Below are 13,738 nucleotides of genomic sequence, written 5' to 3' on the forward strand. Positions count from 1 at the left end.
CCACGCTGCGGGCACGGTGGTGCGCGACGCTATCCATTCTCCCTCCAGGTGGGGCGTGGACCCCCAAGAGGGAGAAAAGCTGTCGGTATGCCGGCGGTCGGGATTCCGGTGCCGATATGCTGGTCGTTGGGAGCCCGGCCGCCGGCAAACTGAAGCCCACCCGATCACACATAGCCCGACCCAACTGCTCTAAAAGACAGGATAGTAGGCCTCACATCGGTGGCCAATATAGAAAAGATCTGGTTGTGAGGCTCTTGGGCTGTTACTGGATAATATCTGGCTTACACAGGAGGCTGAAGATGACGGTAGGTACAGCCGGATAGTGGCCATCATCTAACATGCCCAATAATGATACATTATTTTTCAATAAGGTGATCAACAAGCCTCAGGTTCAACAGTTTAATACAGTGATGATGATGATCTGCATATCCCGAGTTGAAAAGAGCCCTCTGCCCAGGCATAAACTTCACTCCTTTGCCAAAAGTGCACCCAAAAGTCAAAGTTTTCCCATCCAATAAAGCACCTAGCACTGCATTACAACTGCACTGCCACTATGTATTCCCCTGGCAACAGGACGCTATTATGGTGGTGGCCAATACTGGGTTCGGGATCGACAGGATTAGAACTTCCAATCCCGGGATTCGGGCCAATACTTTTTTTTTTAGTGCTGGGCAGCATGTGAGCCAGTTCAGCATACAGCTCAGACGCAGTCTGGCTCCCCCTGCCCCCAGCTGTGCGCACTGCGCAGCATGGCATGGTGTTAGAGGTCACGCTGTACAGCACAGCGCAAGCCTCGCTGTCGGCCTGAAATGCCCGGACCCGTCGCCTGCCACCCATACTCACCACTTGCCGGACCCACTGCTTGCTGGCCGGACCTGAGGAGGGTGAGTATTATTTATTTATTTGTTTAATCCTCGCCAATCTCGGGTATCCCGGGTTTGAACGTTTTTCAATCCAGAGTCCCGGGATTGAAAAAAACGCCCCGGGATTGGCCTCCCTAGACGCTATGTTACTAAGCCCATGAGTCACACTGGTTTCTATCAATTTATATATGCCTTAGGTCAATGGTTCCCAAACTTTCGGTGCCATAGGGTATCAGCATATTTTTCAAGTCACCCCTAGGATTAAGGTTTCTTATTGAGAAATTCTGTAAAAATGGTTAAAATAAGATTTTACTTACCGATAAATCTATTTCTCGTAGTCCGTAGTGGATGCTGGGACTCCGTAAGGACCATGGGGAATAGCGGCTCCGCAGGAGACAGGGCACAAAATAAAAGCTTAAGGATCAGGTGGTGTGCACTGGCTCCTCCCCCTATGACCCTCCTCCAAGCCTCAGTTAGGATACTGTGCCCGGACGAGCGTACATAATAAGGAAGGATCTTGAATCCCGGGTAAGACTCATACCAGCCACACCAATCACACCGTACAACTCGTGATCTGAACCCAGTTAACAGTATGATAAATGCAAAGGAGCCTCTGAAAAGATGGCTCAAACAATAATAACCCGAATTTTTGTAACAATAACTATATACAAGTATTGCAGACAATCCGCACTAGGGATGGGCGCCCAGCATCCACTACGGACTACGAGAAATAGATTTATCGGTAAGTAAAATCTTATTTTCTCTGACGTCCTAGTGGATGCTGGGACTCCGTAAGGACCATGGGGATTATACCAAAGCTCCCAAACGGGCGGGAGAGTGCGGATGACTCTGCAGCACCGAATGAGAGAACTCCAGGTCCTCCTCAGCCAGGGTATCAAATTTGTAGAATTTAGCAAACGTGTTTGCCCCTGACCAAGTAGCTGCTCGGCAAAGTTGTAAAGCCGAGACCCCTCGGGCAGCCGCCCAAGATGAGCCCCTTTCCTTGTGGAATGGGCTTTTACTGATTTTGGCTGTGGCAATCCTGCCACGGAATGTGCAAGTTGAATTGTACTACAAATCCAACGAGCAATCGTCTGCTTTGAAGCAGGAGCACCCAGCTTGTTGGGTGCATACAGGATAAACAGCGAGTCAGTTTTCCTGACTCCAGCCGTCCTGGAAACATATATTTTCAGGGCCCTGACAACGTCTAGCAACTTGGAGTCCTCCAAGTCCCTAGTAGCCGCAGGCACCACAATAGGTTGGTTCATGTGAAATGCAGAAACCACCTTAGGTAGAAATTGAGGACGAGTCCTCAATTCCGCCCTGTCAGAATGAAAAATTAAGTAAGGGCTTTTATATGATAAAGCCGCCAATTCTGACACACGCCTGGCTGAAGCCAAGGCTAACAGCATCGACACCTTCCACGTGAGATATTTTAAGTCCACAGTGGAAAGTGGTTCAAACCAATGTGATTTTAGAAAACTCAATACAACATTGAGATCCCAAGGTGCCACTGGAGGCACAAAAGGAGGCTGTATGTGCAGCACCCCTTTCACAAATGTCTGAACTTCAGGTACTGAAGCCAGTTCTTTCTGGAAGAAAATCGACAAGGCCGAAATTTGAACCTTAATGGACCCTAATTTTAGGCCCATAGACAGTCCTGTTTGCAGGAAATGCAGGAAACGACCCAGTTGAAATTCCTCTGTAGGGGCCTTCTTGGCCTCACACCACGCAACATATTTACGCCAAATGCGGTGATAATGTCTTGCGGTTACTTCCTTCCTGGCTTTGACCAGAGTAGGGATGACTTCTTCTGGAATGCACTTTTCCTTTAGGATCCGGCGTTCAACCGCCATGCCGTCAAACGCAGCCGCGGTAAGTCTTGGAACAGACAAGGCCCCTGCAGTAGCAGGTCCTTTCTTAGAGGTAGAGGCCACGGTTCGTCCGTGAGCATCTCTTGAAGTTCCGGGTACCAAGTCCTTCTTGGCCAATCCGGAACCACGAGTATAGTTCTTACTCCTCTCCTTCTTATGATTCTCAATACTTTTGGTATGAGAGGCAGAGGAGGGAACACATACACTGACTGGTACACCCACGGCGTTACCAGAGCGTCCACTGCTATTGCCTGAGGGTCCCTTGACCTGGCGCAATATCTGTCCAGTTTTTTGTTTAGACGTGACGCCATCATGTCCACCTTTGGTTTTTCCCAACGGTTTACAATCAGGTGGAAGACTTCCGGGTGAAGTCCCCACTCTCCCGGGTGAAGGTCGTGTCTGCTGAGGAAGTCTGCTTCCCAGTTGTCCACTCCCGGAATGAGCACTGCTGACAGTGCTATCACATGATTTTCCGCCCAGCGAAGAATCCTTGCAGCTTCTGTCATTGCCCTCCTGCTTCTCGTGCCGCCCTGTCTGTTTACGTGGGCGACTGACGTGATGTTGTCCGATTGGATCAACACCGCCTGACCCTGAAGCAGAGGTTTTGCTTGACTTAAGGCATTGTAAATGGCCCTTAGTTCCAGAATGTTTATATGAAGAGATGTTTCCATGCTTGACCACAAGCCCTGGAAATTCCTTCCCTGTGTGACTGCTCCCCAGCCTCTCAGGCTGGCATCCGTGGTTACCAGGATCCAATCCTGAATGCCAATTCTGCGGCCCTCTAGAAGATGAGCACTCTGCAGCCACCACAGGAGAGACACCCTTGTCCTTGTCGACAGGGTTATCCGCTGATGCATCTGAAGATGCGATCCGGACCATTTGTCCAGTAGATCCCACTGAAACGTTCTTGCATGGAATCTTCCGAATGGAATCGCTTCGTAAGAAGCCACCATTTTTCCCAGGACCCTCGTGCACTGATGTACTGAGACCTGTCCTGGTTTTAGGAGGTTCCTGACTAGCTCGGATAACTCCCTGGCCTTCTCCTCCGGGAGAAACACCTTCTTCTGGACTGTGTCCAGAATCATTCCTAGGAACAGGAGACGTGTCGTTGGAATCAGCTGCGATTTTGGAATATTTAGAATCCACCCGTGCTGACGTAACACTACCTGAGATAGTGCCATTCTTGCCCTTATCAGGAGATCATCCAAGTAAGGGATAATTAAGATGCCTTTTCTTCGTAGAAGAATCATCATTTCGGCCATTACCTTGGTAAAGACCCGAGGTGCCGTGGACAATCCAAACGGCAGCGTCTGAAACTGATAATGACAGTTTTGTACTACAAACCTGAGGTACCCTTGGTGAGAAGGGTATATTGGGACGTGGAGATAAGCATCTTTGATGTCCCGAGACACCATATAGTCCCCTTCTTCCAGGTTCGCTATCACTGCTCTGAGTGACTCCATCTTGAATTTTAACCTTTTTATGTAAGTGTTCAAAGATTTCAGATTTCAGATTGGTCTCACCGAGCCGTCCGGCTTCGGTACCACAAACAGCGTGGAATAATACCCCTTTCCCTGTTGTAAGAGGGGTACCTTGATTATCACCTGCTGGGAATACAGCTTGTGAATGGCTTCCAAAACTGCCTCCCTGTCGGAGGGAGACTTTGGTAAAGCAGACTTCAGGAACCGATGAGGGGGAAACGCCTCGAATTCCAGTTTGTACCCCTGTGATACTACCTGTAGAATCCAGGGATCCACTTGCGAGTGAGCCCACTGCGCGTTGAAATTCTTGAGACGGGCCCCCACCATATCTGAGTCTGCTTGTAAAGCCCCAGCGTCATGCTGAAGACTTGGCAGAAGCAGAGGAGGGCTTCTGCTCCTGGGAAGCGGCTGCATGGTGCAGTCTTTTTCCCCTTCCTCTGCCCCGGGGCAGAAAAGAGTGGCCTTTTGCTCGCTTGTATTTATGGGAACGAAAGGACTGAGTTTGAAAAGACGGTGTCTTTTTCTGTTGATGTGAAGTGACCTGGGGTAAAAAGGTGGATTTTCCAGCCGTTGCCGTGGCCACCAGGTCCGATAGACCAGCCCCAAATAACTCCTCCCCTTTATACGGCAATACTTCCATGTGCCGTTTGGAATCTGCATCCCCTGACCACTGTCGCGTCCATAACGCTCTTCTGGCAGAGATGGACATAGCACTGACTCTTGATGCCAGGGTGCAAATATCCCTCTGTGCATCACGCATATATAGCAATGCATCCTTTAAATGCTCTATAGTTAACAAAATACTGTCCCTATCCAGGGTATCAATATTCTCAGTCAGGGAATCCGACCATGCGACTCCAGCACTACACATCCAGGCTGAGGCGATTGCTGGTCGCATTATAACACCAGTATGTGTGTATATACTCTTTAGGATATTTTCCAGTCTTCTATCAGCCGGTTCTTTGAGGGTGGCCGTATCAGGGGACGGTAACGCTACTTGTTTAGATAAACGTGTGAGCGCCTTATCTACCCTAGGGGGTGTTTCCCAGCGCGTCCTAACCTCTGGCGGGAAAGGATATAGTGCTAATAATTTATTAGAAATTAGCTGTTTTTTATCGGGGAAACCCCACGCTTTATCACACACCTCATTTATTTCATCTGACTCAGGAAAAACTATTGGTAGTTTTTTCACCCCCCACATAATACCCTTCTTTGTGGTACTTGTAGTGTCAGAAAGGTTCAATGCCTCTTTCATTGCTGTGATCATGTAACGTGTGGCCCTGCTGGACATCACGTTTGTCTCGTCACCGTCGACACTAGACTCAGTATCTGTGTCTGGGTCTGTGTCGACCCACTGAGGTAACGGGCGTTTTAGGGCCCCTGACGGTGTCTGATACGCCTGGACAGGCACTAATTGATTTGCCGGCTGTCTCATGTCGTCAACAGTTTTTTGCAAATTGCTGACATTATCACTTAATTGTTTAAATACAATCATCCAGTCAGGTGTCGACTCCCTAGGGGGTGACATCACTAACACAGGCAACTGCTCCGCTTCCACCTCATTTTCCTCCTCATACATGTCGACACACGCGTACCGACACACAGCACACACACCGGGAATGCTCTGATAGAGGACAGGACCACACTTAGCCCTTTGGAGAGACAGAGGGAGAGTCTGCCAGCACACACCCAGCGCTATATATATATATATACAGGGATAACCTTATATAAGTGTTACTCCCTTATAGCTGCTGTTAATATATTTATTTGCTGCCAAACGTGCCCCCCCTTCTCTTTTTTACCCTGATTCTGAAGCAGGACTGCAGGGGAGAGTCAGGGAGCCGTCCTTCCAGCGGAGCTGTGAGGGAAAATGGCGCTTGTGTGCTGAGGAGATAGGCTCCGCCCCTTCACGACGTCCTTATCTCCCGCTTTTTCTGTGTAAAATGGCAGGGGTAAAATACATCCATATAGCCCAGGAGCTATATGTGATGTATTCTTTTTAGCCACCTAAGGTATATACTGTAATATTGCGTCTCAGGGCGCTCCCCCCCCAGCGCCCTGCACCCTCAGTGACCGGAGTGTGAAGTGTGCTGAGAGCAATGGCGCACAGCTGCGGTGCTGTGCGCTACCTTAGTCTGAAGACAGGATCGTCTTCTGCCGCCGATTTCACCGGACCTCTTCGTCTCTTCTGGCTCTGTAAGGGGGGCGGCGGCGCGGCTCCGGTGACCCATCCAGGCTGAACCTGTGATCGTCCCTCTGGAGCTAATGTCCAGTAGCCTAAGAAACCCGATCCACTCTGCACTCAGGTGAGTCCGTTTCTTCTCCCCTTAGTCCCACGATGCAGTGAGCCTGTTGCCAGCAGGACTCACTGAAAATAAAAAATCCTAAACTAAACTTTTATTCTAAGCAGCTCAGGAGAGCCACCTAGATTGCACCCTTCTCGGCCGGGCACAAAAATCTAACTGAGGCTTGGAGGAGGGTCATAGGGGGAGGAGCCAGTGCACACCACCTGATCCTTAAGCTTTTATTTTGTGCCCTGTCTCCTGCGGAGCCGCTATTCCCCATGGTCCTTACGGAGTCCCAGCATCCACTAGGACGTCAGAGAAATTAAGTAAATTGTGCTCACTAGGGAGGCCAATCCCGGGCCATTTTTTCAATCCCGGGTATCGGGATTGAAAATGGTCAATCCCGGGATTGGCTTTCTTATTGTGTCCGCCCCTCCCCCACGCCTCGCCTCGCCCCGTCTCTCCCCGCCCGCCCCTGCACTAATAAATAAACTCACAAGACTGCAGGGCCGGGTGGGTGGGAAACTTAAATCACACGGGGGGGGGGGAAGGCGTGGGTGACGACAGCGGTACCATCGGGCTCAGTGGCTGCTGACTGCGCAGAGTGACCTCACAGTCACGCTGCGCAGGGGGAGCCGGGAGGAGGGAGCCGGGCAGCGTTGAGCGCCTGATCCCGCAATCCCCGGGATTGGCGCTTCCAATCCTGGGACTGAATCCCAGCCTATTTTTGGCCTAAATCCTGGTGTCCTGCCGAACCCGAGATTGGCCGCCCTAGTGCTCACCTGTCATCCTTAGGGTCAGTTATGTGGTGGTGCTTCTGTTTGTCACATGTTTTAGGATTGGCAGCCACCAGCGCTGGTTTTGCCTACCACATCAACCATAAATAATTTGATTTGGCCCTGACCCACCAGCCCATGGAACCCCATGGTGCTATGGCACCCAGTTTGGGAAATACTGCCTTAGATTATTAGTGCACACTCCACAATGCTACACTAATCTTTGTAGCACTGTAGTGAACATTTCAGGTACGCAGAAGACCTCACACACCTTGAGCATGCCTGCCATAGCAACACTGCTCTACACAGTAAAGAGGTTTAGGTGAAATAATAAAGACTTGGTGACCGAGGAAGGAACACGTGGAGAAAGTCCACACCCGGGCCTGATTCGGAGGGTGCTGAAGGTGCGGCGCTTTACGCATGCTGGACGCACTACGGCTGCACACTGACAGAGATTGACAGTCTTATGCCATTTAGGGGTAGAAAGGGGGCAGCAACGGACAGTTTCCCAAAACAGAATTGTGTCACCACTGATTTGGGGTGTGCTGAGGCAAGGTTCTCCGTCGGAAGGCCTCTTTGTATAAACTGCGGTGGCTAGCATGCGTGACCGCATGGGTTATGCCGGCTGATGGTGTCGCAGGTGATCCCTATGATGTAGCACAGATCACTAATGCAAGCAGAAGGTGGCTACCTATATCAGGCGCCTCCTGCTGCATTACCATACTAGTGCTTCCATGTAAGCAGCAGCAATGCACAATCCAATCACATCTTAAGTAGCTGGAGGAATTTACCTCATAGCTCCGTCATAGTTTTAATACAGTATACTCAAAATAACTTTTATGTTTAAAAATAGATTGATGGACAGAGGATTTTACCACCATTGCTGTCTGTCGGAAGCAGCGCCGGAACTAGGTGTGTGCAGAAGGGGCATTGCCCACAGCGCACACCTAGTTAGAGCGCATATTCCCCCTGCGCTCCCACTGCCCGTCCGCCAGCGTGTGGTGAGCCAGCTCAGGACTTTCACCCGCGCTGGCTGGTCAGTTGTGACCTCAGAGGCAGAATGGATGCGTACAGACAGGGGAGTTAAATAGAACTGCCCCTGAAAGATATGGAACGGTGACGAGCCCAGCGTGAGGTGACTGGCTGCAGCTCCCTCCCACTCCGCTCTGTCAGACTCCGCCTCGCCTCAGGCACCGTGCCTGCGGCAAGGCGGAGTCTGACAGAGTGCAGTGGAGTGGGAGGGAGCTGCCAGAGGGTGTCGGGAGAGGCAGCGCTGTGGCGCGTACAGCGCTAAAAGTGACGCTTTTATCAGGCGCTGGGGTTCTAATTAAGAGCAGGACTGGGCCAGTAATCCTTCACCGCGTCTGGTGCCCAGCCCCAAGGAGGAGTCAGATCAAAGGTATGTGAACGAATCTCTCCCCCCCCCCCCTCCTTCTTCTCATCTTCCTCTCCCATTTACTACCATCCCCTCTGGATGGTAATGTGTAAAAAGGGAGATGCTGTCTGCCGTAATGTCTAAAAAGAAGGATGCAGTCTGCCGTAATGTGTAAAAAGGGAGATGCTGTCTGTTGTAATGTGTAAAAAGGGGGGCGCTGTCTGCCGTAATGTGTAAAAAGGGGGGCGCTGTCTGCCGTAATGTGTAAAAGGGGGAAGCTGTCTGCCGTAATGTGTAAAAAGGGGGAAGCTGTCTGCCGTAATGTGTAAAAAGGGGGACGCTGTCTGCCGTAATGTGTAAAAAGGGGGACGCTGTCTGCCGTAATGTGTAAAAAGGGGGACGCTGTCTGCTGTAATGTGCAAAATGGGGGACGCTGTCTGCCGTAATGTGTAAAAAGGGGGACGCTATCTGCCGTAATGTGTAAAAAGGGGGACGCGGTCTGCCGTAATGTGTAAAAAGGATACGCTGTCTGCCGTAATGTGTAAAAGGGAGACGCTGTCTGCCGTAATGTGTAAAAAGGGGGACGCTGTCTGCCGTAATGTGTAAAAAGGGGGATTCTGTCTGCCGTAATGTGTAAAAAGGGGGGCGCTGTCTACCGTAATGTGTGTTAAAAAGGGGACTCTGTCTGCCATAATGTGTAAAAAAGGAGACGCTGTCTGCTGTAATGTGTCAAAAAGGGGACGCTGTCTGCCGTAAAAGTGTAAAAAAGGGGACGCTGTCTGCGTAAAAGTGTAAAAAGGGGACGCTGTCTGCGTAAAAGTGTAAAAAGGGGACGCTGTCTGCTGTAAAAGTGTAAAAAGGGGGACTGTCTGCCGTAATGTGTAAAAAGGGCTCTACTTGGTATCGTGGCGCTACTGTGCGGCGTAATTTGAATAATGGAGACTACTGTGCACCGTAATATGAATTGGTATTATTTTGTGGCCACACCCCTATATTTTTGACGCGTGCCTACGGCGCGCACTGCCCCTTTTTTACATGTAGGGGGCGCGGATGCCGTTTCTTGCACACAGCGCTAAAATGTCTAGTTACGGCACTGGTTGGAAGACTACTCATGCAGGAACCCAACCAATCAATAAATGCTATCTCAAAGCTGTTTAGTTGCTATAGGCAACTTCACTGTTTTCACTGCTTGGTACATCAGCCACATAATCTCTGAGAATAAAGCAGGTCCAAACATAAGTCTACTTGGCAAATGGACCTTAAAGCAGCAGCACATGTGTGGGCGTTCATTGGCCATCAGGCAAGTCTTCTATTCAGATTCTAATGACTCCCAGCTGGAAATGCACTGGGCCACTACGGCTGTATGTGTGCTGTCAGCACTGGTGTGGTCTCGTGTGTGGTAATGCACAGAGCCCTGGCTATTCAGCTTCCAGACCAAATTACCAAGTGTTAACATCTGTGGCCGGTATGAGGCGATCCTGGCAGTAAGGAAATCAGGGTCCGTCATCTTTTAGTGCCGTCACACTACCGCACACGGTATTATCCAATCAGGGTTCTAATACCGGGCGCTTCCAATCGTGTTTATACTCAATATTTAAAAGGACAAAGCTTTTGCTAGTGCCGTGTTTTGCTAGTAAAATCGTTGTCTGCACATAAACAGATCAGAAGTGTCAGGTATTAGAACAATTATCTGGCAGACCATCCATCTGTCCAATCGGTCTGGTTGGAATGAAAATCTGGTAATGTATGGGAGCAAATGACAACTGTCCATTTGCTCCCAAACATTGGAAAATGGACAAAAATGGTCGTTCAGATATCACAGATTAAACCAATTTGTCAGAACAACCGTTTTTGTCCATTTTAAAATGTTTGGGAGCAAACGGTCGATCGTCATTAAAACCAGCCAGATTGGACAAATGGTCTGCCAGATAATTGTATAGTCATAGTGTATGCCCAGCTTTAGTAAATAAAGCTTCCGATCTCACAAGTGATTAAACAAATTACACTGTGCCGACCAGATTTAAAAAATGTACAAATATATATTATAGCGCCAGAATATTCCACCGAGCTTTACAACTGGGGACAACACAGTAATAAAATAAGACTGGGTAAAACAGACAAAGAAATAGGTAAGATGAACTTATTATAGGATAATTATAGGATTGCAATGGAAATTAGTATTACATTCTTCCCCCAAACGGAAAGGATAATTCTGGCTTTAAAGGATATCCATAATGGGGGTCATTCAGTTGCGGTCGCTGTAGCGATCTCATGCTTTAAGTACTGATGTTCGGTACTTTGCGCGTGTGCAGGACCCATTTTGTGTGTGCGTGAAGGTGTCCTGCGATGACGTAGGCATGATGGCAGAAGACTGTCAGTGATTGACAGTCTGCTGCCGGTCAGGGGGTGGCCACGCCCTCTGTTTGTGAAAAAGGGGGTGGGAAGAGGTCAGGGATCTCAGTCGTAGAATATGAGCTCCAATGGGACAGAGGCGGACTTAAAAGACAAATATTGTCTGTATGGTATAAATGGGAGGCGCGGGTATGGGACTCAGGGTCGACAGTGTCTAGGTCGACACCCATTAGATCGACACCTATTGGTCAACAGTGGCTAGGTCGACATTTGAAATAGGTTGACACGGCCATTAGGTCAACATGACAATGTCAACATGAAAAAGGTCGACATGAGTTTTTCAGGTTTTTTTTATTCTGTGTCGTTTTTTTCATAAAGTGACCGGGAACCAAAATTAGTGCACCGTGTCCCCTCGCACGGCTCGCCATGCTTCGGGCAAGGTGACTTGCTCCGCTGCGCTCGGCACAGGTTACCGTTCCCAATCGTAGCCCACGTGGATCGTAAAGTATGAAAAATGTTTTAAAAAATGTGAAAAACTCATGTCGACCTAATGGCCGTGTCGACCTATTTCTAGTGTCAACCTAGCCACTGTCGACGAATGGGGGTCGACCTAAGTGGTGTCCCAGAGTCCGGATCCCAGGTGGCGCTATACAAATAAACGATGATAGCGATTTTGGAAACCACTTGTTTGAATGTGGACCTGTCCTATAAGAGTCAACCACAGAACTACACCACATGTAGTGGGAAATATACCAACCTGGCTTATAATCCTGACAAATCAAATACAACGCAATTAGATCTCTCAGGATGGAGCCACACACTGTGCAATGATCAGACAATTTGGTCTAGAACAAAGAAACTGGCTAACACAATTTCCAAGCATGTGGCAATTTTGGCAGCCCAGTCGAAATACAGATCCAGCTATCTGTCAATCAGGCTGGATGGGTCTTGGAATGTGCGCCCAGCTTTGGACCTATTCAGAGCCAGCTTCCCTAATGACTTCATACAAGCGAAGACTTTTTGTTTTCCTTTTAACTTCAACCGTACCGATGAAAGCGAATGTTTGATTTGGTTGCCATGAGTTACAGCATATTTGTTATAATCGCCTCATGATGCGAGATGTGTTCTGCTTTATGTGGTTACACTTAGATTCCGGTTACGTAGACCTAATAGCTAGAACTGGGGCAGTTGTGATTTTATTTTACTTCCATCTGTAATTTCTGTTTCACGTTTAGTGACCTCTATTGCAGTAAAGATGCTGTTTTATGTTATTATCCTTCTTTATTGAATGGATTGTGTTTTTCTTTTCTATAAAACAAGATACAGCGCAGCGGCGTCCTGCCTTGTAGCAGAGGGATTGCTGTGCGTTTCCAGTGCAGACAAACCACCCAGTACCAATGAAGTTACACAAGGTTGTAAATGGAGATTAATCCACTTCAAAGGCCAGCAGATATATAATAAAGAGCATGGTGAAAATAAATTTAAAAAAAGCGAGAGAAATGCAGAGGAGACACAGACTGCAGGGAGAGATCATGAGAAAGAGAGAGAGAGACGGCAGGAGAGGGAGCGTGAGACATCACATGATGGAGAGAGGGAGAGAGCCAATCCTGCAGTAACCTCAGGGGCATTGTATGAGTCAGAGAAGCCATATTGAGCAGGAAATTACTCACAGGCTCTGCGTTCCTGACTCTGCTCTCCCCAGAGAATGAGCCTTTTGTAAATGGTTCCTCAGTCAGTAAAAGGAGGGAGGTAGGGAGTGGGGGAGAGAGGGATAAATGAGAGCAGCCCCTTCCTGTCAGTTCCTTCCCTTCCAGCAGAAATCTGAACCCTCCCTTCTCTAGGAAAGGGAGGAAAAAAAAACCTCTCCTCCAAATTTAGAAGGGCAGACTGAAGCAGAGACTGTGCAGGCAGAGGAGAGAGCTGCTCTGTGCCTTTCAATTACTGCTCCTCTCCTTCTCTCGTTAAGTCAGCATCACTCATTCGAAACTTCCCTGATCTCATCCTTTGTGGTGGCGCTGTGCGTTTATTAACCCCTGGGCTACCAGAACAGAAAGCAAGATGTCACGATAACCCTGCTGTTCGGACTTTTAATAAGTGGCACATATAAAACATACAGGTCACCGTACAGTGTGCATCTCACCTGAGGCCAACCGTACTCATCCTGTGCAACTCAAGTGCGCCATATTAAAGGGATAGGGGCGTAACATTACTGTACCTCAACCTTTCCAAGTAGAAGTGTACAAGATGTATTTTAGGATCCTGGCACAACACCACTTTTTACGGGCACGATTAAAAGGGCTTTTCGGGAAGCCATGGTTTTCCGACTAGGAAACTTCTATGCTGTAATGATAGGCCCCATCTGTGACATTAACGTAGATAGAGAACGCCATTTCCCTGTCACATTAGAAGAATTCCAATTTTTAAAGTGTTTCAGTGGATTCACAATGGAATTTCTATGGTGTGATGGGAACAATGTTTCCCATTAACTTTAATGGTTACTTGAACGTGTCATCGTTCCACAATGCACCAGTTGGCTGACTGGAGAACTACAGTGTTCGGATGTGTAAAGTGTTAGCCTAGTATATATGTGTGTATGTTTCTACACTTGGCAGCAAATGTCCAACTGTGTTACATTTATTTATTAACAGTTTCTTATATAGCGCAGCAAATTCCGTTGCGCTTTACAATTTCAATCCCAGTGGTTTTTAATGCTGCCGTCCCACTGTAAAGAT

General features: G+C 48.5%; 1 protein-coding gene across 2 annotated transcripts in view; it reads right to left on the reverse strand.

The window, feature by feature from the left end:
* PTPA (protein phosphatase 2 phosphatase activator) overlaps positions 1–13,738 on the reverse strand; it is a 108,799-nt gene that overhangs the window by 32,871 nt on the left and 62,190 nt on the right. The window lies entirely within an intron of this gene.

The sequence above is a fragment of the Pseudophryne corroboree genome, chromosome 8, assembly GCF_028390025.1.
Source record: "Pseudophryne corroboree isolate aPseCor3 chromosome 8, aPseCor3.hap2, whole genome shotgun sequence".
Taxonomy (NCBI): Eukaryota; Metazoa; Chordata; class Amphibia; order Anura; family Myobatrachidae; genus Pseudophryne; species Pseudophryne corroboree.